The 25,939-nt window shown below is 43.7% G+C and overlaps 1 protein-coding gene across 7 annotated transcripts in view; it reads right to left on the bottom strand.

Annotated features, from left to right (window-relative positions):
• RAD51B (RAD51 paralog B) overlaps window positions 1-25,939 on the bottom strand; it is a 775,981-nt gene that overhangs the window by 124,160 nt on the left and 625,882 nt on the right. The gene's annotated exons all lie outside the window — the stretch shown is intronic.

Genomic DNA, 25,939 nt, shown 5'->3' with positions numbered 1-25,939 from the left:
CGACTTGCAGGCAAACAAAGATCATCAAAGGCAACAAGAATAGGAAGCAGCTTACAGTGGGAAGAACGCGCCCATCTGGACTGACCCCTCACTGATGGTGAAACTTAGTGGTGTTGCCCCAGTTCACCATCTTTCAGAGATAGCCTTGCTGGTGTTTTCAACCAGGGATGCTTGGAATATTGCCCAGGCACCTCTGGCTGTTACAGTGCCTCAGGGAGTACTCCTGACATTTTCTGGATGAGGCTGGAAGTACAAATGTCCTCCAGTACACAGGATAGTCATACAACTGAAGAACTACTCCCAACCTTTTGCTAATAGAGCAGCACTGGTGAAATTGGTCATTTCTGTGGTTTTTTTTGTTTTTTGTTTTGTTTTGTTTTTTTTAAGATGGAGTCTCACTCTGTCACCCAGGCTGGAGTGCAATGATGTGACCTCAGCTCACTACAACCTCCACCTCCCAGGTTCAAGGGATTCTCCTGCCTCAGTCTCCCAAGTAACTGGGAATACAGGCATGTGCCACCATGCCCAGATAATTTTTTTTTGTATTTTTAGTAGAGACAGGGTTTCACCATGTTGGCCAGGCTGGTCTCGAACTCCTGACCTCAAGTGATCCACCTGTCTGGGCTTCCCATAGTGTTGGGATTACAGGCGTGAGCCACCGCATCCAGTCAGAATTGGTCATTGCTGACACTCAGCTAAACCCCGAGCTCCTCTAACCTGGAGCCTTTGAACATGAAACCTATAGAGAGAGTCTCTGAAAAGAATCCAATGCTAAAGGCCACTGTTTGTTCTAGATGAAATAAAAAACACACAGAAAATGAAAACCCGCCTGACATCTATAGTTCATCAATTGCCTTTAAAGGCAACTCTTACACAAACTCAAAAGTTCCCAAGAGAAATTCTAACCTGGCATAAAGCATCGGGAGATTTATGGAGATGCTTTCTCCCAGAGCTAGAGTTCTGGGAACCGGAGACTCAAAGGCTGCCTCTTGGCTTCTATAAAATAGGTCTGGGACATACATTAGGTTGTTTTGTCCCTATACAGTGTAAATAGCTGGTGCGTGACACTTCAGCAATGGCTAAAAAATAAAATTCGAGCTAATCGTGGGTATATGGGAAGCACAACAAATGTGCAAGTTGCAAATGATTTCTATCTATGTAAAATGGCAACATAACTAGGGCTGTTCTTTAGTATGGCCAGGGTAGAAGCCGAGTATGAGGTCCTTGGGGGAATTCTAACTACATGAAATTGACTAACTAGGGCTGTTTTTTTCTTGGAGGGGCCAGGGAGACACCAGCAGATACCATCCAGATTTTTCTTAAAAGGAGAGACTTGATGAATCCATCATTCTACTCATAAGCAAATGCCTTTCACAAATAATTTGAATTCTAGAGAGATTTTGAGCACAAAGCTGCAATGTCTTTGAGAACTTGATTTATGATTCAAGATGAACTGCTGGTAACTCTGGGGTCATTCAGCCAGGGGAGATGGGAAGGGCAGACCCATTAATCAAAAGGTAGCAGGAGACCCCTCCAGGTGATCCAAATGCACAAAGGGAGGAAGTGAGTCCAGGTGGAGAAAGAGACCCCTCCCCTCATCTCTGGGGTTGCTGGGAGACAGCTCTGCTTCAGGGAAGCTCGGAGGGATGGTCTAATGTACATTCTCTCAAAGAATCAGAGAGGCTGCAGCTTGTCTGAGAAGAATTTAAATCCTGGCTCTGATACTCACGAGCTGTATGACATTAAGCAAGCTACCTAAATCTGAACCTTGGGCCCTTCCAAGATGGGAATAATGGTACCTGCCTCAGAGGGTTGTTAGGGAAATAAGCAGGCATTTACTGAGTACCTAATACATGCCAGGCTTGGTACGAGGTACTGGAGAGACAATGGTAGAAGGGTTGACAGTTTCATGAAATCACTTCTATAGCTCACTAGGCACAGACACTGCCTATCATTTGGTAGCTGCTCAACAAATGTTACTTCCCTTCCCCTTATAATCTGTACCACTGGGCACCTGCTATGTGCAAGCTATTGTGTAGGCCCTTGGACCTGACATCAAGTAGCATCAAGTAACTTCAAAACTGGTTTCACACATGAGAACAAATGTCAGCAGTTTTTGCACTTGCTCATGGAGAGATAGCAGGAGGGATTTTGAGCTCACAAATCCCTTTAGTTGTAGCAGTCCTTCTTTTACTGATGTTATATCCTGGACTCCTCAGAAAGATCCAACCTATTTATTCCAGGTCATTAATATACCTGACACTGCTCTAGGTGCTTAAGAAAAAACTCAATGAAGAAATCAAAGATGCCTGCCCTCCAGGGCTTATAGGGTAACAGAGAAGACACAGAACGAAGGGTAAACATTTTGAGCTATTGATTATTTATTACCTTGTATGGAGATAAGTGCTTTGGGAAAATATAAGAAGAGCAGGATGGGGGTAAGCAGAGTTGGCTGCAATTTTAAGTGGGTCAGTCTCACAGAGGTGATATTTTAGCAAAAATTTAAAGGTGAGGGAGCCATCCATTATATGAGGAAAGGAGGTGAGGGAGTCAGCTATGGTACTCTGGGGAAAAGGGTTCCAGCAAAGGGTTCAGAAGTGCAAAGGCCCTAAGGTGAAAGAATGCCTGTGACGGGGTCAGCTAGGAGGCAGTGTGTCTGCAACAGGTGAGCAAGCCAGGAGCCGTGAGAGGCGGGGAAGCAGGTGCCGCTGGAATCGGTAGGGCTTTCTAAGCCTGTGGAAGGACTCTGCTTTCAGTCTGAGTGAAAAAGGGTTACTTGAGAGTTTTGAGCAGAGGAATGGCATGATCTGATTTATGTCTTAAAACTGGAGAGGAGGTCATAAACTCAGGCTCAGGCCTTCCATGAAGGCTGGAAAACCATCCATTTATCTACCCTGTCATCTTCACAGGCCCCCTGGCATGAAAATTAGGCAGATTATTTCTATTCCCATTTTACAGACTGGGGAATTGGGACTCGGGAAGGCTATGGGCGTTCTCTGAGGGCCCAGAGCTGGAAGGTGGTAGGGCTGAGGACTGAATTCTTGCAGTGCCCCCTGACATGGACTAAGATGGGTTTCTGGACACTAGGAGCTGTCTGCTCCACAGTGTCCATGGGGCTTTCATGCATCCTTGAGGATTGTTTTGATGCAGAGAAAAGACCAACTGGGGCTACTCTGGTTTTTGATATTAATATTTATTAAATTTACACATTGAAAAAACTCAGTTTTCTTTTAGGCTTTAAAGTTCATCTTACAAATCTTATTACATTCTAGTTATAAATCGTAGATGGTCAATGACAGTTTGTGGATGATGTCCTCACATTTCAAAAGATCCTTTCTTACTTTATGCCTCAATAATGAACACGATGTGTTGCACCTAGTACATCCCACATCATATATCTCAGAGTCAATCACAACAGAAAGGAAGAGAGGGAGCACTGCTGGGGGCCTGAGGTGGGGGTGCAACTTGGCCAGGCACTAATCCATGACCAGGGCTGGGGCTCCAGGCCTCAGGGTCTGTGGAGTGGGCTTACTGGCAGGACTGGCTGCTGGGCAGGTGCCACAGGAAGAAGATTGGAGAGGCACCCGAATGTAGGAAGAAAGGGAATGTTTTCCTTTTCCTTATCTCCTAGTTCCCTTTTTATCCTTAACTCTGGAGAAAAAATTGTGACTACAAAGTTGTAGGCTGGTTTTGCTTCTACTATGTTGATGAGCAGAGGCTCCAGGGGCAGTTTGACAGTGTAAGGCCCCTCTGAGGAGGCCTCCCATTGCTTATCTCAGTCTTTTTCTAACTCCCTGCTCTCCCCTTGGCCTCTCCATGGTCCATCTTTCTCTCTGCTGTCCTTCCTGCAGTGTTCCTCCCTACCCCTCCCTTCTTTTGGCCTTGGGAGCTCTCCACCCTTCCCCTCCCAACGTTTTCCCTCCATACCCCACGCTCTTTGTTGCTGAATTCAAGGTTCTCAATACAATAAAGCTTTGATGATTTGCCCCAATTGAGGAGTGTCAGCTTAAATTAATGAGGAGTCTGAATAATAGAATTTTAAAGCAAAGTTTAGTTGCTTTCATGTTGTTAAGACATCCTTTCCAGAGAGAAGAGGTAGCATTTAAATGCGGTAATAGTTGATGTTGAGAAATGGGGCAATATGTCTTAGAGAATCTTTTCAGTAATCTACCAGAAACGAATCACTTATAATTAGCATATACTTTCCTTGAATCAGAGTGTTTCTGCCTTTAAAACCTTTCATTTTTAGTGACCAATATTTTTTAAATCACTGATTTTATCAGACTTCTCTCAGATCCACAAGTTTCAACCCCTGAGTTCTTCATGGCAGAGACATTTTCACATTGAAAGTCTCTCTAGAAATTTTTAATTTTCAGTGACATAAGCAATACATGAATATATTCTCTTTGCAAAAAATTGATACTTTAAAAATAAATTAAAATCACATAAATAATAAAATGATTTCTGTTATCTCATTTATATTACTTTCTTTAAGGTGGTAACAATGTATTCTCCATAACAAACCAATCTGCAGAAAAGTCCCTTCTCCAGGGTCCTATCCAAAAGGCAACCCTCCACACTTGATTGGATCTTACATGTTTAAAAAATAAGTAGTGGCTGAGGCAGTTACGGCTCTCAGCCTCCCAGTCTGTATCTTTATTCTGCAATTCTCCCCACTTCCCTACCACATCTCTGTGTGTTCCATTCGCATATAATTGCCAGGAAAACTCACCAAGTGAAGCACATCTGCCAAATGTTAATAATTAGGAAATCTAGATAAGGGCATTTGAGTGTTCATTATACTATTTTCTATGTTTTTCTGAATGTTGAAATTTTTCATAATGAAAAAAGAAAGAAAAAGAAAAACTCACCAAATGCTAAGAACAACAAAACAACAAATGAACCTGAAAAGAAGAAAGGTCTGGTTCTAGTTACTGCTATTTTCCTCTTCCTACGGAGTCCCAGCCCTGCACTGGGAAAGGCTGTGCCTCATCTGTGGGAAGAGGAACATAGAAATGCCTGGTATATTTCTTACTAATGTGTCCACTTTTTCAAGCTCTTTCACACTTGTTCTTCTTTTACGTGCACAACAAGCCTTTGGGGGTAAAAAAGGCAAATGGGTTTCCCTCATTTTACAGAAATGGTATTATTGGGAACCAAGAGGTTTCATGATACTAGCTAATAATACCAGCTCACAGTTACTGCTTTCTTACTAGGCAGCAGGCATTGTTCTAGGTACTTACATGCATTGAATAATTTTAACCGTACAATAACTGTAAGAATTATGTGCATAATTGCCTGAGATCACAAAGCTAGTAAGTGGTGGATTGCAGCAGGAACCCAGGCAGTCTACTCATGAGCCCGAACTCACAAGCATCTATATCCTCATGTGATAACATTACAGATGCCTCCCAAGAGTGGAAATCTGGCAGCCTCCCGGGTGCATTCGGACTATAAAAGCATTCATTTGACTTATAGAGTATTTTATAATTTTTGAATTTCAAGATGTATTTAAAGAAAAAATTAATACAAAAAAAGAAAAGGCCAGGCGTGGTGGCATGCACCTGTAATCCCAGCTACTTGGGAGACTGAGGCAGAAGAATTGCTTGAACCTGGGAGGCGGAGGTTGCAGTGAGCTGAGATTGTGCCATTGCACTCTGGCTTGGGCAACAAGAGTGAAACTCCATCTCAAAAAATAAATAAATAAAATAAAAATAAAGAAAAAATTTATCTGAAAACTCAGATTTCTGGCTTCCCTTGTAAAATCAGACATTCTGGCAACATGAGGCCAGCATCCCACAAGATAACAATTGGCTGGAGCTGAGATTGTGAAAGAGAAATTTTTCATGACAGTTTGTTAAAGGCTTTAAGTAAGACTTTATTCAAGAAGGAACACTGCAATGGCGTTTTGCAGCTGTAGAGAGAGATGGGCTCAACCCCGAATACAACAAGGAAAAGTGGTAATTTATAGCCAAAGAGCAGGGTGAATGTCAGTGGATGAAAAATTACTAAGAAGAAACACCAAGGCTAGGGGGATTCTGGCTAAGCTGACATGGCAGGATTCTTACTGAAGGCAGGCAAGGGTGATAGGATATTAGAGGTGGGGGTTGAGGAATATGATTAGGTACTGAGGGTGATCAAATACCAAGGGTGGGGAATTTTCACTCAATTGACTTAGCAGGATTCTTGCTAAAACTGGACTAAGCAAGTCAAGGATAGAGCCCAAGGTTGGGGCCTAGTCAGAAAGACGACTCAGAGGAGCCTGACTCAAGTTTGGTCAAAATGAGAGTCTTTGTTAGTAACTGCTGCCCATTTAAATACGGTAGGCTCTCTCTAATCTGTCAGTCCCTACAACTGCCTGTTATTGCACCTGGCCTCTTTTTGCAACTCTTTTTACCTGTCTAGCGTGGACATTTGAGTTTGTAACCCCTGTACTATTTAAAAAAAAAAAAAGACAAACCCTAAAGAAACAGAATGTAATTTCTGTCCTGGTGCCATCAACACACTGCCAAAGTCATTTATTCATTCATTTGTCTTTCCATGTAATAACCATCCATTCATGCATCTATCCATCCACCTTTTCATTTTATCTCATGCACCATCCCTACCTAGCTTAGCAATTCTCAAACTGCACAGTCATACTTGAATTTCTTGGCCAGTATCTACTTTTTTCCCAATCAGATAAGAAGGGCAAGATCAGAGGATAAGGGATGTTCTGTGAGGAAAACAGTTATGGTAGGTGTTGAGCTGTGTCCCCTCAAAATTCATATGTGAAGTGCTAACCTCCAATGAGATTGTATTTGGAGATAGGGCCTTTAAAAGAAGGTAATTAATGGCCAGGCATGGTGGCTCACACCTGTAATCCAGCACTTTGGGAGGCGCAGTTGGGCAGACTACCTGTGGTCAGGAGTTCAAGGCCAGCCTGGCTAACATGGCAAAGCCCCGTCTCTACTAAAAATACTAAAATTAGCCAGGTGTGGTGGCACGTGCTTGTAGTCCCAGCTACTCGTGAGGCTAAGGCAGGAGAATTGCTTGAACCTGGGAGGTGAAGACTACAGTGAGTCAAGATTATGCCATTGCACTCCAGCCTGGGCAACAGAGCGAGACTTATCTCAAAAAAAAGGTAATGAATTGCACATCATGATCAGCAACGGAAAATAAAATAAAAGGATGTAATTAAGGTTAAACAAGGTCATAAATACGAGGTCCTAGCCTCATGGTGACCTCAAACCAAAAAACATACAACGGACATACGGAAAATAAGAAGCAAGAAGATAAGGTTCTAATCCAATAGAACTAGTGTCTTTATAAGAAGTGGATGAGATACTAGGAGCTCACACACAGAGAACAAGCCATGTGAGGACACAGAGAGATGATGTCCACGTGCAAGCCAAGGGGAGAGGTCTCCAGAGAAATCAAACCTGCTGGAGCCTGGATCGTGGACTTCCAGCCTCCAGAACTGTGAGAAAATACATTTCTGATCTTTAAGCCATGCAGTCTGTGGTATTCTCTATGCAGCCTGAGCAGACTAATATAGCAAGGAACTAGTGTCCATGTGCCCTCTGCCTTTTCAATCCCTCTCACCCTCCCCACTTTCCCTGAACAGGCAGTCACCCAACATGCAAGGCCATGTGAATAGGTACTAAGAGAAGGTGTTGGTAATCCCAGTTAAGAAGGCCTATGGTTTCTCCAGTGCTGTGACCACACCATCAGGCTTTGAGGACAGGCTTTGAGGGTGGGAAAGGGATGGGGAGATGCCACTAAAGAATTCTACCAGCGAGATGAACCCAGGCCATCTCACTAAACCCTGTGTGCTTGAAATGGGGAGTTGATGCTTAAAGTTTACAGATTTGGAATTGAGGTGTGGGCATGAAAAATATTAGCAAAACCCAAAGTGGCTTAAGGAGCACTGAGAGGTATAGGTTCATCCTATACCTTTAAGCTAGTTGGTTGGGTTTAGCAAGTAGTTTTTGTCTGGAGCTCCTGAGTCCAGCTTAAACAGTGATGGTCAGAATAATCACTGCAAAATTTGCTTCATTTTAAGCTTTCCTCCGGCTTTTCACCAGGTGTTCTAGTTAGAGAGGCTTATGTTATTGACACAAAGATAGGTGGTTGTTGATTAACTCCGGAGGGGCATAGAGAACTGGGAGAAAGCCAAACTGGCTTCTGCTTCATCTTTGTATCAACTTTCAAGCTGTTAGATTGGTAATGACTGTGGGATTTGGACGATGGTGTTGGGATGAGAGGCTGGACAAACCCCATATAGGTTTCTGGGCCCCAGAGGACAGCCAATGGCAATAGACTTAAACCTCCGATTCTAAATAGAATGGGCAGGGATCTGGAGGTGCTCCGGAGGAACGGAGGAACTGACTAGAATCCCACAGTAGCAGATTTGCAAACACTATCATAGGCTCCTAGGGAAATGTTGCAGTTTTAGTCACTAGATAAAAGTGTCAGTCACAGGACAAAGTCTGACCATGATTTAATCACCTTTGACATACTCGGAGCTCAGGAAAGGGCAAGGAAACACAGACATTTAGACTAGCCTCTCCTTCACTCCTAGACTCATGTCCACTAAAAATAATACGGGCAGACTGAAATTTGAATGCAGATGGTTTGGGTTTGGCTTTTAGCCATCTGATGAGTTACAAAGGTAATGGTATCTCATGAATAAATGGTAAAGCATCCTGTCACAATTCAATCTTCCCCCTAATGCTCTGGTTGATGCATGAATTCATAAAAAGCACAATTTCTCTGACTCATGTGAAATAGGGCAAAACCACACATGACTAGTCTTCCAAAAACAATCATGAAGATTTGTGAATAACTTCCAATAAAGAGCTTTGGGCACGGAGAATACAATTGGCAAAAACTTGATCCAAACCGAGTCCTTCACTTGTGTTCTAAAATCTTAGTTTGAAAGTTATTTGGGACTTCTTAGTCAAGAATCTGGGCTTCACAAGACCTGGGGGTGGGGGCTGCAGAAAGACAAGGATCAGGGATAGGGACAAGGGATCCTTGCAGGGGACAGAGAAGACCTTGGAGGTTAATGAAGAGGGAGTATCTTCCCACTTGCTTGGTCAGATTTCCTCAAAGGAAGTTCCTCTTGCTTCTGCTGATGCTGTTTTTTGGGAAAAGGAAGTAACTCCAAAGACTGGTGGAAGGAGGAAAGGTAGCTGGGTCCCATGGTGGGAACACAATTTTCTTTAGCTGAGAGAGGGATTTTATTTCCATTCCTCTTTTCATTACACACCTTCCCCAATCTTCTTTATATTCTTAAATAAATCTCAACAGCTCTTCCTTCTCACTCACTAGTCCTATACTTCTGTGACTGGGCACTTCAACAGGGGAGAAGTAAGATCCTGGAGTCAGGAGCTAGAGGTAAGCAATAATAGGAAATGCCTAGGCTGTGAGGGTGTAAGCGGACCAGGTATACAGTTATGAGCAAGAAGCAAGAGAGAATGGGTATGCTTGCAGCAGTCCAGTTAGAGGGTATAAAGCATGCCCTGGAGTTCATCGCTGTCTTGCCCTCCCACAGCCCCTCTACCAAAAGATGCCCCACCCATACCTCCTGCTGCTTGGGCAGCCATGTTTTCAGTGGCTTCCTTAGCCAACAAGGGTTTGGTTAGCTAGTGACCAGTGAGGTTGTCTGAGACAAAACACTAAGATAAGCCCGAGCAATCAGATTGTCTCTTCAGAATTTTAACCAAGGAAAACAGCCAATGGAAACTGAAGTTGAAGGGCTAAGGGGTAGGGAGAAATGCAAGGGTGAGCCATGTGCAAACTGAAGTTTTGAGTAAATAGAACTCTAGTATGCAGGACAAATCTGCTGGGAGAGTGACAGTAGCCCTGGGCAGACATGTAGAGAAAAGCAGAGACCCCAGGATAATGAATTCCCAGGGCTGCCTCCCATCCAGAAGGCTTTCCAATTCTGCACCACCTATATCCTTAACAGTATGTGTCCCCTTTTGCCGGAGATAATTGAGACTCTTCTTCCCAATGAAAAGAGCCCAACTGTAACTAAAAGTTTGTACAAGTTCCAAGTAGGTAGGCTGAAAACTGAATTATTATCTGAAGAGATTTGCTTTAGGGAGAGTGAGTCGGCTGGCTCTCAGCAAACATAGCCTACCACCACAGCTTACTTGGAAGCAGCCTGTGTACTTGAGATTAGGTTTTAGGCAGGAAATAGCATGATCTAATTTCTCCTTTGTTCTAATCATGTCAGGGTACGCCAAGTCTATGTTTGAGACCTGAAGAAAGGAAGTCTTGGCATCTACAAAATATTGGTTTGGTCCGAAAAAGTTAAATCCCTTTTAAGTCACCAAAATCCAGGTCCACAAATCTCTCTGAGGAAAGCTTTAAAACCATGACTTTTTCATTGGTTGAAAGGAGCAAAGAGGTGTGGTGGTCATGTTGATTCACCAACAAGAGCTGATGAATCATTGTTATCTCCCATTTCAAGGCTCAGGAGGGCTAAACTGGAAGGAAAACCAAAAGCAGCTCTTGTCAATATGAGACCTCCCTCATCTCTTATGTCCTCCGCTTTAGAAATGCCCCTAGGCCAGGCTGCCATCAGCACTTGACTGAAAACACATGGAGGCAGCCGATTCTGAGCATGAATTCATTATCGAAAGAGTAATAAGGGAAAGTTTCTCTCTCTTGCAGCGAGAGCTGCTTTCTGGAAAAATCACAGGGCTTTGAAGGAACGTGCATCATGTCTAGTAAAAAGCGGCAGAATGGAAATGGAAGGGCACATTTCCAAAAGTCTTCTCACACAAGGCATGATGGTCTGGGGTCGCTCAAAACTAGTTTTTCTATCTATCAGGCCATGGCTCCCTTGAACCCACTATCCCTTCCCAGAGTTACTTGCATCTGAAAGTTCTAGAGGAAAAGTACCAGAGTTAACTGGTCTTTCCTGGCTACCCCTCTATTTCAAAAGGTCACCTGTGGACTAAAACAGGCTGCAAAACTGTTTGGTCTTCCTTAACACTACCCCATACATCTTTGATGTATGCCAGGTAATCTGAGGGAAAGGTATATATAAGCATGAATATGGAAGAAGGAAACATTTGCAAGCCCATTGGGTGTAGCTGTGCATGCCAAACATTACAGGTGTTCACCAATATCCAGTTCCCCTTTCCTTCAGAACATGGAGGAAGTGGTACCTTCCTGCCTCTTAGAAGTTAGGAGTGGCTGCATGGCTGCACGGCCAGGAGAGTAGAAGGAATGTATATCATTTTTTGAGGGAAGGACTTAATTATCAGTGCTCAATCTCTCTCTCTTTCTTTCTTACTTTCTTCTTTCTCTCCTCCTATCCACCTCTCCCTTCCCCTACTGTGGCAACTGTGGCAGTGCATGTTAATACTGAAATGCAATATTCAGGCACACATGGAAGAGAGCTTGTCTGGAGAGTCTCAGACATGCATGGATTTTGCAAGTCACTGAGATTTGGGGGGACTGTTTGATAGGCAACAAAACCAAATGTGTCCTGACTTCTGTCTAGTGATTTATTGGTTTCCTCTCCTAACAGATCTATTTGGAGTTTTGGAAAACATGTGTTCTCTCTGAACCCTGCCCTCACTGAAATTCAGAAGTAGGCAGTGTGTTTTCTCTCACACTTAGGATGTTTGGCTGAGAAGTGTGATGAGTGCCTTCCCTCCATTTGTGCAAAAGAAGCCTCTTTGAATTCTGGAGTGGAATGAAGAAAGTCCTTTCACAGCCACAGGATAAAAGTGGTGGTGATGATATTGAAAATAAAACTCGGAAAAAATGACCCTTCCAAATGTTTCCAAGACCAGTTTTTAGGCTAGAATCAGATATTTTGCACTTCTCCTTGCCTTCACTCACTTTTCTCCCATTACCTAATCCTTATCCTCCCTTTCCAGAATTCTCATTTGGCAATCCTGGTTTTGCTGGACAAACTTTTACAACCCTGTCTCTGAGCGGTCATTTTGCTTTGTTCACAACCCACAACCTAAAAGACATTATGCACAGAGTTCAAGGCTGTCTGGGTTAATCCAAAATGTTCACCCTGTAGGCTGACAGGGACCACACATTTCTGAATCTTCATCAGGACTGCAATACCTTAACAGAATAGCCAGAAGGCTAGCAGGATTAGGGAGACAAAGTTGAACTTTGATACACACACACACACACACACACACACACCCCAAAATATCTCTGAATTGCATTATTACTTTTACTTTCAGTAAAAGTAATTAATGATACAAGACGCCACACTAGCATCTCATAGGTGGTACCAGCTTGGCAGATTATCAGCCCGTGGGGAAGAATGCTACCTGTGTCCTTTCTTGTGAACATTTCCTGGGGCAACTTTCCTGTGCATGTCTTCTGATCATTAAAAATGACAGGAGAAGGCAGTGATGGAGCCTCTGCTATATTCTGAGCATCACTGCCCAGAGTAAAAGATCAAACTACTAGCATTGTTCCTAGTGATTCTTTTATTTAGAAAATATTCACAAGTTCTTTACTATTGTGTGTGTAGTATTGTGCTGAGTACTTTAGTGAACTGAGGATGAATGATTAATAAGAGTTGTGAACAGAAATATTACATGGGCAAGGGATGAGAGAGAAAAGAGAGTAGAACTGCCTGAGTTCAAATCCACATTTCATCCTTTCCAGTGACAGACTGAACCTCTCTTGCTTCAGTTCCTCATCTGTAGAGAAGGAATAATACAAAATTCTACCTTGTAAGAGTCCTAGAAGCATTAGAGAAGATTGTGTATGTAAAGTGTGTGTCAGACACACAGCAAGTGCTCCGTATCAGAGGCAGTGCTTAGGTTCTGTCCCTGCAGCATGGTTTGTGATGAAGGCCTGCAGGGCCTTGGGCAGGAGAGTACCGCATTGATTTGTCAAACACTGGGTATGGGGCACTCTTAGTGTTTCTTGGGGTCAAAAAGGTAGTTTCAAGGAGGAGTCACTTAATTTTTGACATTTGGGATTAGGATATGTCTTCCTCTTGCTTTTTTTCAGACACTTGTGAGTGATCCATTTTAATGTGTGAACAATTTAGCTTTTTTTTTTTTTTTTCTTGGCAGACAATGGAAGTGAAGAGAGAACAGATTAGGAGCTGCAGAGAACAGACAGCATCTTGCTCAATGTAAGGGAGGAAAAGTAATTTATTTTCCTCACCTATCTCAAGGTTCGTGGCTGAGAGCACTATAACAAAACACAGATTAACAAAACATACACATTTACTTTTTTCTTCTTTTAAACTGAAAGTACTTACTAAGTGACTCAACCAAAACCAAAGAGCCTTTTATGACTTCACCATGGATTAAGAAGGGGTTCTTATAAGAGAGTGTAGCCCTCCCAAATCCAGAACCACCCCCAAAGAGAGTCAAAAGAAAGATACAAACAAACTCCCCAAGAGCCGGCAATAGTTGGCAAGATAGCTGGAAATAGGGTGCAACCCACATTTCTGTCCAGCCATATTCTTGAGTTCCCTCCCCTGAAGTTGGTTGGGGAACTCAAGACAGCTTGTATGCCCCAATAGGGAGAAAATCAAACCAAGTTATCAGGACAGAAATTGAGACAAACAAGGAAAGAGACAGCAGTCCCTGGGAGGGAAAGGATCAATATCAAATGAGTATCTTAAAAGCAGATTTGGCCAGGGAGTCACAATATAGACATGTTTTGTTTTGTTTTTTTCTCCTGCTAATCTGAATTTGGGAAGGAAGGGACAAGGAGAAATTTTTCTCTCTTGACCAAGCACTACAGACAGAGATCTGGAAGAGCTGAGTTTGATAAGAATTCTTACTTTTCCAGCTTTTTGTCAGTTGCCCCAGGATCTCATTTGCAAGATCCAGAATGAGTAGGGTATCTCAGTTACCCCACATTGGGCACCAGAAACTGCACAGGAGAAAAAGTAATATCTTTTCCTTACCCTTGCAAGGTTCATGGCCAAGGCCCCCATGACAAAAGACAGATTTACAAGAGAAGGTCCGGCTCACATCTGTAATCCCAGCACTTTGGGAGGCCAAGCGGGCAGATCTCCTGAGGACAGGAGTTCGAGACCAGCCTGGCCAACATGGTGAAACTCCGTCTCTACTAAAAAAAGTACAAAAGTTAGCTGCGCATGGTGGCACATGCCTGTAATCCTGGCTACATGGGAGGCTGAGGCAGGAGAATTGCTTGAACTTGGGAGGCAGAGGTTACAGTAGGCCAAGATCGCGCCACTGCACTCTAACCTGGGCGACAGAGCGAGACTCCATCTCAAACAACAACAACAACAACAACAACAACAACAAGATTTACAAGAGAAAAGCATAAAAATTTATTTAATGTAAGTTTTATGTGATATGAGAACCTTTAGAAATGAAGACCTAGCTGGGCATGGTGGCTCATGCCTGTAATCCCAGCACTTTGGGAGGCTGAGCTGGGAAGGTGGCTTGAGCCTGGAGGATCACTTAAGCCCAGGAGTTCAAGACCAGCCTGGGCAACACAGTGGAGACCCTGTCTCTACAAAAAATAAAAAATTAGCCAGGTGTGGTGATGCCACCCATCTGTGGTCCCAGCTACTTGGGAGGCTGAGGTTGGAGTATCACTTGAGCCTGGGAGGTTGAGGCTGCAGTAAGCTGTGATCGCACTGCTGTACTCCAGACTGGGAGACAGAGTGAGACTCTGGAAAACAAACAAACAAAAACAAAACCCAAAACAAAACAAAAAAACCCACCCCCAAACCAGGGAAATCTGTGTATTTTCATACTTAAGTTTGATGAAGAGTAGATAGTCATGCAGAAGTATGATTGGAGGACTAAAGAGTATGATCTAATGGGAATAAACTGGGGGAAATTGAGCAAGGCCTGTTTGTTCAGATTATTCTCTGTCTCCGTGTCTTCAGAGATAAGAATATTCCTTTCCTCTGGGTAGAGAGTGAACACTTTAGGAATGAACATTTTACAACCTGCTTCAGGAGAGGAGGGGCGAGGGGAAGGTGAAAATGGCCTTCCTGCTTCTGCTATTTTTTCAAGGCCAACGTGCCAGATTTTGGAGTAGTGTACCCTGAACCCCACCTCCAACTTCTCAAATAATCCCTTGATGTTCAAAATTAACCAATTCATGTCGTAAGAATCCATAGGAAATGTACGTTTCCTGATTAAATGCGAAAACTCACCTTGGTTTTCACCAACATTCTATTGAACATCCCAAGTTCTCAAAATGTACCTCACTCAGAGGGTCACACACATAGTCACAGCCTGGGACATCTGCCTGTTCTGCCTCTTCCAGGTCTACCCAAATCCTTCTTGCCTTCCAATGCTCAGCACACCAATACCTTCCCTGATTCACTCCAGCTGAATAAGATGCTCTTCCTATTGCCCTTGCTGCCCCGGGCTTGGATGTGATTCTGCTTTATATTATAGTTAATAGTTTGTAAATCTTTTCCCATTCCTTGGAGTACATTTTTGGAGGGCAGGCACATATTGAGCTTTGTTTTCAAGCTTCACCTGAATACTTGGTATGTGCTCAACAAATCCTGAGTGCTTAAAGGACTCAGTCATTCTTCATCATTCTTCATCAATCTGTACCTACTTGGTGTACAGCACTCTGCTGGGCACTCATAGGAGACATGAAATAGGAGGAGACTTGATTCTAGCCCTCAATGCACTAAAAATCTCTGATGGAGGAGCAGGTACAACATGATTCTACAGAGGATAGCTTGAGGTCAATAACAACCTGGGTAAGCAAGGCCAAAGGCTGGAAAGATTTAATGCCTGGCTTTGGAGGGGCTAAAGACCCCAGACCTTGCCCTGAACCCAGCCTGATGCTTCAATCAGAGCCTCATGGCAGTAGGAACGTGTAGGCTGGGTGTTCTACTGGAAACGACTAAATTATCCTACGGGTCACCAATTGATTTATTTGCTAATTGACTGGCCCAGCTTTGGGCTTTAAATCTAAAGAAATCATTTCATCCTTTATTAAATACTGCATGAGTCTCACTCTTTGTTCTGCAGGGCTATACACAATATACCAATGAAACTTGAATTTACACTACAATAGTTATGCCACTAATGACCTTCAAATGCCACTAATACCATACATGCTCCACTTCTCGGCTGGATCTGAACCTGTCAGTGAATTCTGAGCCCATCGACCTCCCTCTGACACATAGTCGACCCCCGTGCCCATGCCCGCCCCCAACCTCCCACATCATTCCATGATTTCATTTCTGAATTGGTTACTATTTGGAGACCCCAATTCCTTTACACCTACTCTTTTTATTTGGTAGACAATACTTTATTCGGAAATGTTCGCTCCTGTAATTACAAATCTTGTTAGTCATCCTCCTCCTCTCCCCAGGGGGATTGTGGGCTTTAATTAATTAATGTGGTTAAACCGCTTTGAGGTGCCTGGTTGAAAGGTGCTATATAAGTGCAAATTATTATTATGGCTGTTGACATCCCATGGCGGCAAAGCCCTCAGCCCTACACATCTAGAGACCTGAACAAAGGCTTCTTCATCTTCACCTTCCCTGCTAGGTCTGAAATCGCTAGCTCAATGGTTTAGGAGCAAATCTGTTACCATCTCAACAGCAATCAACTAATTAATCCCCATTATGTCAGCTTCCGTTTCCTTCTTCCAAGCAGTACGGTCCTGTTTTATTTCACAAATCACACCCCCATCAACTCTAGACAAAGGTCACAGTATCCCTATGGCCTCTGTTGGCCTAAAGGAGGGGGGAAAAAAAAAGAGAGAGAGAAAGTAAGTTTGAAAAAAAAAAAAAATGTTACGAAATGCACTAACTTCCCACCAGCAACCTAATTGGAACTTTCCTCCAACAGTGGTCCTCTTCCATACCTATCACCCACAGAGCCACTGGCCTCACAAACCAGAGACCCAGAAACACAGCAGAAGTGTGGGTTAGGGTCGTGCAGCCCTGGCTTGACTAAGGATAGCTATAGACAAAAGGGGAGTGTCACTGCGCTGGGCGGGAAGAGGTCATCCACAGAACCAAGCACCCCTCTTCAGCTTTCTCTATGACCCCCAAGTTTCCCCTGAGAAAGCCAGCTGCCATCTGTAGCCAGGAAGCCCTCACAAAGGCAGGGGAGCATGATTTAGATGTTTTGTGCTATACCTAGCACACCACAGCCCTTAACAAATGCCCAATACTTCCACTATGATGGTAGCCATTGAAAGCAGCCCTGTAGGGGAGACTTGGCCTCGCACAGGGACGCTGCTGACCAAAACACTCCTTACAAGGTTGTGCCTCAGACCTTTTGTTCGAGTGGATGTGGGTAAGCCTCAGGGGGCCATGTCTTCATCTGCCTTCATTTATCCTCCCTATTGAAGGGCTCCTTCAGGACATTGGTCAGTCTCTGTGGGAAATGATTTGGAGAGCAACAAAAGAACTTGGGCTCTTTGGGGGGCCTTCAGAATTCAGTAAACATCTGGACATGGAAGGCCAGGTTCTCAAGCAGTCTAGCTGGGGAGATGTCAAAAGAGAGAAAGAGCTGTGTCTGCAATGCAAGCCCTTAGTTCTGTGGCGACATTTGTTGTAGAAAGACACAGACACCCCAGTAGGTAGATAGGAAGATTTTTCAAAAGCTCCTCTATTTGTCGGGTTTTGTGAGTTCAGTGCACTGTTTGTCACTTCTCATGGCATGTGTGAGGAAACAGAAGTTTCGCATGGCTGGCGAGGGGCATGTGATGGGTGTTCTGACTCTGTGTGCACTATGAATAACCCAAGGTCGCATAAGCCTGTCCTAGTAGTCACTGTTAAGCTGTCTGTTATCCTTGAAGTTTCTGAAGCCCTCATGGGTCAGGATGACTTATTGGATTCTCACCCACGAACACATTTTAATTGACAAAAAAATTAAGTACTAAGTGGCGAAGTGATTTACACTTCATCGGTGAAATTCAGGATCTGAACTCTTGACTCTCAACGTTCCCTTTATTGTTGAGTCAATCCATTTAGAACACATTAGTCAGCATGATTCAACATTCACCACTAATCAGCATTAGTGATGGAACTAATCAGCATTCCCCAGTGTCCCTGAATCTATCCTCAAATAGCAAAAGAAATTGGCTTCTGTCAAGAGACAATGGAATGTGGTTTTTGTAGGCATTCACAAGCTGAAGTCCAGTCCAAGTCCCACGTACTCTCAGGAACCTTCCTCAGTCATCCCAGTTGGAATGAGTCTACCTCCTTTATCCTTCTATATTCCACTGTGTGAACCTTGGTAATAGGTATCACAGTTTGCTTTTGATTAAACTTATTTAACTACATCTCTCCTAACTAGATTCTGGGCTACTAAAAGGAAGGGACCTTTTTTTTTTTCAGCCTTATATCTCTTGACCCCGAGCACCATGCTTTGTGAACAATAGATGCTCAACAAATATTTGCTGAACTGAACTCACTGAAATGCAGCTTAAATCATATTCCAGAAAGAACATGAAGTTCTTTGGAAGAGACTTTCAAAGAAAATAAACAACCTGAATTGATTTAACATATTTTGGTACTCTTACCTGGCCATTTTTGTAAATGCAAATTGTCAACTCTGCAAAGATAGCCAAGTGGCTTCCAGGTTCTAAAAGAGGAATGTAAATCCAGTCTAACTACAGTCCAGGCCTTGGAATACAGTTTTTCTCTATAATGTTATTCCAACTGACATTTTGTTTCATATTTTTTTTAAAAAGTAGAGACAGGAAAAAACATTTTGGAAAAAAAAAGTGTTTGGTCTATGAGTTTGGATCCAAGTTCATGCCCTGCCTTGTGCTATAAGCAATAGTAGCTCTCACTGAAGTTTCTTTCTTGCATACTGCATAAAAGCAAAACACATACCAAAACTCCTTCCTGGAGGAGAGTCTGTTTTGGGTGGGCAGAACAAGATTTTTGGGTGCTGACCCTTGGTGAAGTGATACCCCTTCTCTTCTACTTTAGAGTCTGGAACCAAAGCAGGTCCAGATGGCACTTCTTAATACATACAATATTGATGCTGCATTTTAAGAGTATAACTCTATTATGCAACAAGCCCAGCCCTTAAGTCTGTACTATTGCACCTAATCTCTGCAACTGGGCTCCTCAGAAAGGGCTGTGTCACTGAATATTCATTTTCTTTTCTTTCCTCATGATAACAGAACTCCCAAAATTTAGCTGGGTATATGGCCACCCAGATTAATGGCTACATTTTTAGCCTTTCTGATCATATATTTATAGACTGGCCAACATCATATAAACAGAAATAATGTGTATAACTTCTGGTTAATGTCCCAAGGGAAGGGGGATGCTTTCCCTCCCACCATCATTCTCTATCTCATGCACATCCTGCTACTGCGATGGAGGGCATGATGCTGAACCATTCTTGACCATGGTAATGGCAACATCCTAGGTGTGACAGAGCAAAAAGCCAATGGTCTGGACTCTTGGATAGACATGTAGAGATGAGCTGCCATGCCAGCTCTGGACTGCATTCCTCCTCAGCACGACATGAGGAAGTAGTGCATCTCTATCATGTATACCACTGTTAGTTTAGGTTATAGTTACACCTGGCCAAACTTATAATTGAACTGTACTCAGGGACTTTGTTGAAGGATTATTATATCAGTATGACCAATCCATGTTAGCTTAGAATTTCCAGATTCAAATTTCAGGACAGGCCTGAAAGTATCTCAACAGAGGCTCATGAAGCCTGAGAGGTAAGTTGCCACAGGGGCTGCCATGATGGAAGATGAGAGAGCCCAAACCCACTTCCGATTTTCTAAAATCTTAGGAGCCCAGGCTGAGGGCTTAGAAAGGGCTACAAACCCAGTTTTGAGGCAGTGAACATTACTTTACCTTTCTGGAACTCAGTTCCCTCAAGTGAGAATCAGGGTGATGGATGAGATTAAAAGCTCGCTTTCTGGGAAGTATTCCATAGTTAACTTTAGGGAAATGAGGACTTTTTTTAAGAGAGAGAGATGGGGTTTTGCTCTGTCACTCAGGCTAGAGTGCAGCACATCCCTAAAGAAGTCATGAGAAGACTGCCTGTGGAAGGATGACAACAAACTTATGATTATACGAGGCTGCAGAGAAATTGGTCCACTATCTCCAGAATGAGTGTACGCTGGTAAAAGTCTTTGGAGAGTAATTTGGGAAAATACAGTAAAAATGAAAACGTGCAGACACTCTGACCAGTCATTTCGTTTTTTATATATACCTAGTGAAACCTTCATACCTAAATATCAAGAAACACGTAATAAAACTGTTAAGAATAATCAAAATTTCCATAAGTAGGGGAGTGGGTAACATGTGGTATATTCACACACTGAATAGATGTGGATATCTAAGGTGAAAGAGCAGGACCTGTGTATCACGTGGCCTGTGTATCACGTGGCCTGTGTATCACATGGCTATATTACAAAAACAATGTTAAGCAACAAAAGCAAGTTGTGAAATCCTGTACAATAAACCATTTATGCAAATTTCAGAATGCACTCAAAATCAATCGTTATACTATGTGTGGATTCACACATATGTAGAAACATTTTTAAGAATGGAGAGGAAAGATGTAGACCGAACTCTGGAGAGTTTTCACTTTTGTGGAGGAATGTGGGATGAGGAGGGAATGGACCAGGAATAGGTACAAAGGAGTCCTAAAGTTTGTCAAGTTTCATTCCTGTAATTAAAAAAAAAAAAATCTGAAACAAATGGGACAAAATTTTAGTATTTGTTTATTTGGGGTGTTAGAGTCACCTGTTTTCTTTTATGATTTTCTGTGCTCTTCTGTATTTAAAATATTTTTTCATATATTATAAAATATTTCCAAATATTGTAAAATCTCTCTTCAAGGCTAACTGCCAGAAAAAAAAAAGTAAACAAAGCAGAGAGCCTGTATGAGAAGATGTCACGGAGGGAGGGGGTGTAAAGTGAATGTGGACAGGGGAGAAGAGAACTGAGCAGATAGGAGTCCTTCCTCTCCTTTCTCATCTCCCGGGGAGGCCCCACACTAAGAGGCAGGCAGAAGCAGCAAAGGTCAGCGCCTTGGCCTAGACAAACTTTCTGAGGCTGCAGTGGCACCGGGCAGACTGGGGACAATGTGGCCGGTCTGCTCTGCCTTCTTCTCCATGACCTCTGGGAGAGGAGTTCACTCTCTTTGCTCCATTGAGTTCCAGGGCTCTTTGCCCAGGCTCCCACCAGAATGCCAGACTGTGCCAGGTGCGGAGGTGGTATTTACCATGCAGACACCTCTGTACCTGGATGGAAATAAATTGAGAATCTTCTGGGTTACTTTGAGTCCAGCAGCATAAAACATTTTGATAGGTTACTGATTCAAACTGAAATCGGATGAACTCAGGGGGTGGTATTTGGGGGGAAATTTTTTTCAATAAATCATCCAGTTGGCTCAGTGACTGAAAAAACAGGGTGGGAAAACTTAACGCAAGTTTGTGACAAGGGAACAAACAGAAGAGATTAATGCCTTTCCTGATATGTTTCAAAAGGTGATCAAACCGTTCTTGATTGCAAAAGCAAATCAAGAAAGATGAGGCACATAGCTTTTCAGCTCTAAAAAGGATCACTGTTGCTTTGTTTTCTGTTTTCTTCTGCCACCCTATGCCAAGTGGTTGGAGATATGGGAAACTAATTTCATTTCCAGCACTTTCTCTGGACCTGTCTCATGGTGCCCTGGTCTCCCCAGCTCCCACTCCACGGTTTATGCTGCTCATTTAAACCTACACTGATAGACAACAGTGTCAGGATCCAAATTCAACCTGTCATACCTGACTTTGATTTTGCAAAAATGGTATAAAAAACACGCTTCTGTCTTACTGGGGAACTAAGCCACTATCTTCTGTCCTGTTCCAAACAACCTGGCTTTTCTTTTACAAATCCTCCCCAGATCCCTGTGGAAAGGAGTAAAGGGGAGGCTGTGCTAGATCAACCCTTCATTCCCCTGGGCCTCCCCTTCCTTAGGTTCTGTTTCCCCAAGTCTGCAGGTGTTTGTGCCTATGAGCCCCTGAAAACTAGGAGGGCTCCCAGAGAGCTGGGACCTGGGTTTTCCTCTAGGCCTCCTGCAGTGCCAGCGACACAGCCCAGCTGCTTTCAATGACAGAATCTTTATTCCTGGCCTTGAGTCCCAGCTGTGTTCTGGGTGGCACAACATTTGAGGCTTGCCAGGGGAACAAAGGACATGACCAGAGGAGACGTGCGTCAGCCTGGAGTTCACTGTAAACTCCCTTTCCTTTCTGCTGCCAGGTGCTTCTGTGGGCACACACCATTAAAGCTGATTCCCAGAACCAACTCCTGCTCTTCCCTCTCCACTAGGCCCCAGCACACCTGAGCATCACTCTAAGAAGCTAGCCAAACCGCTAAGCTTTTTCACTTGGCAGGCACTGAGACTTGCATGGTGAACTCTGGGGACCAAAGGAAAAATGGATTCATGAGATCCCCTCCTACCTCTGCCTTTCCCACTTCATTGCACAGAGAGGCTCAACTCTCTGCCTGGGATCTAGCCCCCTCTCAGAGTCCAAACCCTCAGGAAACTGGTGGCTGTGAGCTCCCTCTCCTTTGGGGCCTAAGTATTTCCAGCATCCAGGGTCCAGCATCCAGAGGCCAGGATCCCAGACAAGCGCTGGACAGACAAAGAAGATGCAAACAGGATGGTATTACCATGTTAATGGCCTGAGTTGAGGCCTCCTGAAGATGCTGGGAGGAGGGGGGTTCTTTCATTTACTTTTTCTTTCTTTCTTTTTCTTCTTCTTCTTCTTTTTGCAAAAAGAGAATAGTTCCGCTTTCTATTTTACTACAACAATAGCATGGACCGGCTCCTTCAAGTGTTTCAAAAAGCAGCCTGAGAAATCTCTAACCAGCCCCTCAGTCTCTCCAGCCTGCCGCTTTATTGTCCTTCCCATCCCAGTGAACAAAGGGGAGGAAAGGGTAGAAGGCCCCCAGTTGCTGACTGTTCTCAGCATCCTAATCCTTGAGAACCGGTGAGGGAAATGGCCTGTGGAGCTGATAAATCGAATTCTGCCCTCACCTTTTATTCCCTCCCTCTGCTTGAGCACTCAGGAGTTCTTCAGGTATTATAAAATCTCCTGGCTAGCAGGCCAGTAGGCATCTTGGGGCTTGCTAAGGGATAAAAGGCACCGAGGGATCATTCCCTACCCCCACAGGTAGCCGGTGTGGTGGGCTTGTTTCCACCATCCAGGCGGCTCTATTGAAGACCGAATGTCAGCCACAGTGGCTGGCGGTCTCCCTTCTAGTTGGCAGCACAGGAGTTGCCCTGTCTGTCTCTAAGTCCCTGGACATAGGCTGCATATCCCACCCAGAGCTCCAGGTGCCAACCTCCACACCAACTCGGGGCTCACCTGCCGGTGCAACTCCTCATGGAAGGAAAGCTACTTGGCCTTGACTGACGGTAACTTTCCAAGTTTTCCACCCAGAGACCAAGGGTTTCTTTGCTTTAAACCTGGGGAATTGTGCAGGTGTCTTTTAGTTCAGTCATCTGGTAAGAAGGGGGAAAAATTAGCTTTGACGATGCAGTATGTGGCGATCTCAAGGGTACAACTGGGCTGAGCTAAGGGAATGATGACTACATCCTTGCCTAGGAGGATCGGACAAAGCTGATATGACAAGGCTGTTGGAGATGCTGCAGGCTGGTTACAACAATCCATGTAAGAAAAACGTTTTATGCTGCGGCCCCCACAGAAACCCATAGTGTGTGCACATTCACAAACACACACTCACATAAGAAATATTTTATGAAATGATACAATATGTGTGATATAATCTGGTATTTTTTCTTCTCTCTTTCTTCTGTCTTCTCTCTCTCGGTTTTCAAATGCCGGTTGTGATTCATCAGTTTCACTTCATGACCCACCAATGGGTTGCGACAGTTTTCAAAGCCTTGAATCAAGGTTAATGTTTTCATTTTCCAGCTGACAAAATCAAGGCCCAGATATTTTCTCAAGATCATAACAAAGCTGAAAGCAAAATCCAAAGATTCTTTCTAATAAAGGAGGGACCTGCATTTTCTGGGGACCCGCATTTTTTTGTTTTCTCAAAGTCTTTGGGAGCACACAGCAAGAAGGCAGGGCGTGTCAAGAGGTTTGTTTTCACGGGCATTGCTGGTAAAAGCAGAGGTGTTCCACTGCTTCTGGGAAACCCCAGAGAGGGATGTGTAGCTTGGGGGAGTGGGAGAGAGAAAACAACTTAGAAAGCACCCAGGTGAGGTTCTAAGGTCTCCCAACCAAGCATTTTACTTACTGGTTGTTGTTCTTGAATCATAAGACATTTTCCTGAATTTTTATCTTTCCTAGACACAGCTCCAGGTCAGCCTCCTTTAGTGATCTGCTTTCTCCCCTGTTTTCCAACTTTTTCAAAAAGTCATTCCTTGCAGTTTTTTTTTAACCTCTACCAATTCATTGTATTTCCAGGCTCTACTTTCTCTAAATAACTTTCTCTTCCCTCTTAAAATCATGATCTTAGCAATGAGCATTAGAGAGGTAACTCAGTGACTCTTGTTCTCACAAATATTATCCCAAAAGTTATCCAAATTTGACCAGGCTTAGAAATGCTATTTAACAAAATGCCTAGTGATCAGGGTGCATGTATCACATCAAGGCTCTTCATACAGGTCATCCGAGCAGAACAAACTCTTTTCCTCCTGAAATTATCTTGTAGTCTTCCATAGAATTTCTTGAAATCTTCATCTAAATTTGCTACTTACTATACTTCTAATCTTTTAAGAAAGCCTCTAAAAATGAAGAGCTGAATGCCACCCTGTGTACTGGGTAAATAAAAGTCCAGCTTTCTGATTGCTTATTAGTTATACACCCTTAGAGAGTATGTAACAAAGAGGCCTGCTGTTTGCTTTGCTTAATCTGGTCTTAAAATCTCTGCTCTTTTGTCAGAAAACACTATTTGCAATTGTAAAAAAAAATATTTACCAAGGAACTTGGATAGCATAAGTCAAAGGCTAAGAGCCAAAGGTTGTAGTTCTCACCCCAAATTTCGTGGACCTGAGAGTCCCCGCTGTGGAGCTCAGCTGCACCAAACAAACATGCTGCTTTGTGAGTCCATTAAGAAGCAGACATTTTAGAAGGGGAAGGAAAGGGAAGGCTGCAGCCTGTTCCTTAGTTGGAAGCATGAACTCCCCAGCCTGCCCCACATAATCCTTGCTAGGTCTTTGCAATGCAATGTATCTCTATGGGGAAATTACAGGGACTGCCCTGTTTCACAAACCTGGGAAAAATACTTAACTTATAAATCCTTCAGGGCAGGCCTTCTCCCATGGACAGCAGTGACAATATGCTCCTCTAGGGTGAGGCCAGATATTCACTTAAGCATCTCTGTGGGTGGGGTCTCCTGCCCAACAGCGGGGGACAGATGTGTATCCTGAGCACTTCTGTGTGGATCCTTCCTCATCCGCAAAGCAGTTTTGGACATCTGATCTTGTGGGCTGACTCTTCTAACAGTGCTTGAATTTACCCCTTTATGTTAATTATTTTCTGGAAAAACCTGCATTCCAGTGCCTTTCCTAACCACTGGCATATCTAGCATCTAGAAATGAATCGCCATTGTAGATCAGTGAGTTCCAGGACACGGCCTCAGGGTGCTCTACCCTAAGCAAGAACTCAGCTCCTTCTAAGTCCCGGGCTCATGTCACAAGGTGCAGGTCCTAAAGGTCTGGTCCCCAGCAGGAAGACCATGTCAGGACAGGACAGGAAAAGGAAACAGGATAACCAGAAGGAGTCAGGGAAGTAGGGCTCATGGAGTCATGATATTGTGCCCCAGAGGCTGCCAACCCAGACGGTTCTTCAGCTTGTTAAGCAAGGGGGCTCTGGGGCAGCATGGGCTCCTCACCTCCCCGCTGGTGTCAGAATAATTGCCCACTTCATGCCATAGGATCTGCAAAGAGGAATGGGGTGGTAGCAATTCCGAGCTTTCTTGGTTTGATCCTCATGTTTTGATTGTCTCATTCTGTTAGGAAATTCTGTAGGT

Source organism: Chlorocebus sabaeus, chromosome 24 (assembly GCF_047675955.1).
Source record: "Chlorocebus sabaeus isolate Y175 chromosome 24, mChlSab1.0.hap1, whole genome shotgun sequence".
Classification (NCBI taxonomy): Eukaryota; Metazoa; Chordata; class Mammalia; order Primates; family Cercopithecidae; genus Chlorocebus; species Chlorocebus sabaeus.
Note: the sequence above shows the minus strand (reverse complement) of the source record. Positions and strands in the feature narration are given on the sequence as shown.